A 3603-nucleotide genomic window follows, 5' to 3' on the forward strand; every position below is an offset into this window, starting at 1 on the left:
TATATACTACCTACCTTCCCTTCGTTGTTCGTCGTTAGTACGTAGTACTACGTAGACTATAGTGTATATATATATATATATATATATATATATATATATATAAAATATACTCGTATGAATATGACAAAAATACAAAGCAAACTCACTATTTTAAAATATGAATATGTGATGAAAATAAATAAAAAGTTTAATTGATAAATTTCAAGATTGCCTCCACCAAAAAGTTATCTACGTCCGTTAAAAAGGTAAATCTATTAAATGTTTTGTTGTTGTTTTTAATTTCAGGTGCTTTATGCAAAAAGACTTGTTTCAACTTGTCGCTGGTGCCAAAGAAAAAGCATTTGCGTCATAAAATGTTTAACATTAAATATTCTTTCCTTTTTGCCTCCAACTTCTGCGGACTAACAACGCTAGAAACCGGGTTTTGATACCCGTTACAAACAACTTTTTACGCCGTTACAAGTGACATTTTATTTTATATATTAACAATTGCGACTACAAAATACTGTTTAATAAACTTGTTTTACCGGAAAGTCATTTTGCCAACAATATGCAAATACTTACTTTTTCAGGGCCTCATAGTTAAGGCAATTGGCTCACAATCTACGGGTTTTTTCGAGTTCGAATCGCGCTACCGAACATGCTCGCCCTTTCAGCCGTGGGAGTGTTATAATGCTTTCCTTCTAGACTATCATTTAAAAAAAATAATAATAGAGACGGCTAGCGCAGATAGCTGTGGAGTTGCTTTGCACGAAATTTAACAACAACAACAAACAATTGTTGAATTTAACACAACTACTCAAGAAGTATCTGCGTCCCTAATTTTTAAACGATAGACTGTAGGAAAGGCAGTGGGATTGACCAACACATTATAATGCCCCCATATTCGTTTAACAAACATTTTCCCATATATTTGAATGTATATGTAAATTTTTTTGCGTCCTTTCTTTTAAGCATTCTAGCAAAATAAGTACGTACATAACCACTAGGTAAATATTTATGGAAATCGCCTGTATTTCCATCACATGCAATACTACAACATTAAATAAAGTAACAAAACATATTTCTGTAAAACACAGAAGAACAACTGGTCTTTGTGCAACGTTTCATGGAGAGAAACCAAATATCGATAAATAGTCTCTGCATTCTGAATCTACGCACAATTCCATCATCATAAATTTATTATAACCGTTGCTGAAACCTACTAACATTGTAGTATTAATTATTAACACGTGTTTATCCACAGTCTGAAGACAGAGTTAATAGTAACTCAAGTTTTACAAGGTGTACGAGAAAAAAGACGTTAACAACAATTTTCATAACGCGTCATAGTACTGATTGGAATAGTCCGAAAAGAAAGGTTTTTGAACAAGTCTATGACAGAGAAATTCATTTTGTGTACGTTACACAAACAATGATGTGGGGATAAAATATAAAATCAATTTCTTAAAATCGTGGCCCGGGATGGCCAGATGGTTAGGGCGCTCGACTCGCGATCTTTCAGCCGTGGAGACGTTATAATGTGGCTTGTCAATCCCATTGGTCGTTGGTAAAAGATGGCGGTGGGTGGTGATGACTAGCTGCCTTCCCTCTAGTCATTCACAGCTAACTTAGGGACGGCTAGTGCAGATATCCCTCGGGTCGCTTTGCTCGAAATTCAAACCAAACCTAAAATAACGATGAGCGGTGATGAGTTCGAGGGCTTGAAAAGCTAAAATTCGGGGTTCGATCCTTGCTGTGAGAAAAGCTTCATAATTAATCTAGGCACAATATTCTATCTCGTCATATGTAAGCTTAAGTGTACATTATTTTATCTGAAATTAAATGCATTAATGATATTCAAACTATCGACAACAAATAAGTACATAAAAGCTTCTTGCACAAAATCTTTAAGTTCCGCTATTTCTGATCTTTATCAACTACAGTACTAGACTATTGACCCATATAATCTTTATAGACCTCTGTTGTGGTATTTTAAACTAACGAGCCTTATGGTTGTGTCTACCTGTTTATTGGTATTGGCATTTTCAATTGGAGCGGTTTCTTAAGGGCGAAACGACCAGATTTAAAGGAAAGCAATCAGCATTACACGTCACCACAAGGCAACATTGAACGAAATAAAAAATATTCTGTCACTCTTATAACGTAACAACTCATGGAAGTGCAGTGTAGGCACTTTTTGAATCGCAACCTTATGTGATAACTGTTAGTTACGCCTGTTTTACATAAGTATTAGTCTTTACTGAATCTTGATGTATTACTGTAGCCTTATTTGTTTATTTAATCATATCTAGAGAGAGGCAAAATTCCTTCACGGATATTCAACCACAAGTTATACTTTTGTAGTTACATAGGTTTAAAGGAAAAAGTTACATATATATAAAGAAGTTACATAGGTTTAAAGGAAAGAGTTGTATACATATAGAAGTTACATAGGTTTAAAGGAAAGAGTTGTATACATATAGAAGTTACATAGGTTTAAAGGAAAGAGTTGTATACATATAGAAGTTACATAGGTTTAAAGGAAAGAGTTGTATACATATAGAAGTTACATAGGTTTAAAGGAAAGAGTTATATACATATATAAGTTACATAGGTTTAAAGGAAAGAGTTGTATACATATAAAAGTTACATAGGTTTAAAGGAAAGAGTTGTATACATATAGAAGTTACATAGGTTTAAAGGAAGGAGTTTTATATATATATATAAAAGTTACATAGGTTTAAAGGAAGGAGTTATATATATATAAAAGTTACGTAGGCTTAAAAGAAAGTGAGCGTCACTCAACACCGTTTTCTTATCTTTAATTTTCAGACATTTTTCAGTCATCTGTTTTTTTTTGTTGTTGTTGTTGTTGTTGTTGTTTGGAATACATATATGAGCTATTGGCCATAGGAAAAGCAACCAGTTAGTAGCACCCTGCCAAACATAATCCAAATAAACTGACTGCCGTTGTTATAAGGCACCCAAAATATGAAGAGTATTTTCGGATTCAAACCCGTAGCGTCAACTCCAAATTCCAGGGCTTTACCACGGGGCCAACCAGCGCAAATGTGTATATACATATGTGTGTGTATGTGTGTTTGATTTATAGCTTTAATTACTTGCTTAATTTCTTTTTGTCAGAAGCTACAGTTCAAAAAGGGTTGTACCAGTTTAATAGGATTTTCTGAATTCTTACCTAAAATCACAAAAATCACCTGAGCAACTTTAAAGCAAACGATTGAGTCACCTTGGCCCATTGTTCTGGAAAGATCATAGAGTTTGAAAACACAAGTAAGACGGCGGTAAAAACATTAGTTTCTAATGTGTTAACTCCTGTCGAGCAGTATTGATCTACTTGTGATATTCCATGCATGCTACAATGTGATTTTAATGAATTTCTAGGATTGATTTGTACCAGAAGTTCAAAGCTTTCAAAGCAATTTTTTTTTAAATACAAGTTTTTATATTTAAATTATATTGTTCTTAAAGTGGAAATAATAAAACAGCAGTGGAAACTACGTAACAGATTAAATAATTTTAAATACCTGTAAAAGATTGAAAGAACGAATAAAACAAATTATTTCGTGGAGTGTGTGTGTGTGTGTGTGTGTGTGTGTA

The 3603-nt window shown here is 33.4% G+C and overlaps 1 protein-coding gene across 1 annotated transcript in view; it reads left to right on the forward strand.

Annotated features, from left to right (window-relative positions):
* The window catches only part of LOC106461526 (synaptogenesis protein syg-2-like), a 154983-nt gene that overhangs the window by 38174 nt on the left and 113206 nt on the right, over window positions 1-3603 (forward strand). The window lies entirely within an intron of this gene.

Source organism: Limulus polyphemus, unplaced genomic scaffold (assembly GCF_000517525.1).
Source record: "Limulus polyphemus unplaced genomic scaffold, Limulus_polyphemus-2.1.2 Scaffold979, whole genome shotgun sequence".
Taxonomy (NCBI): domain Eukaryota; kingdom Metazoa; phylum Arthropoda; class Merostomata; order Xiphosura; family Limulidae; genus Limulus; species Limulus polyphemus.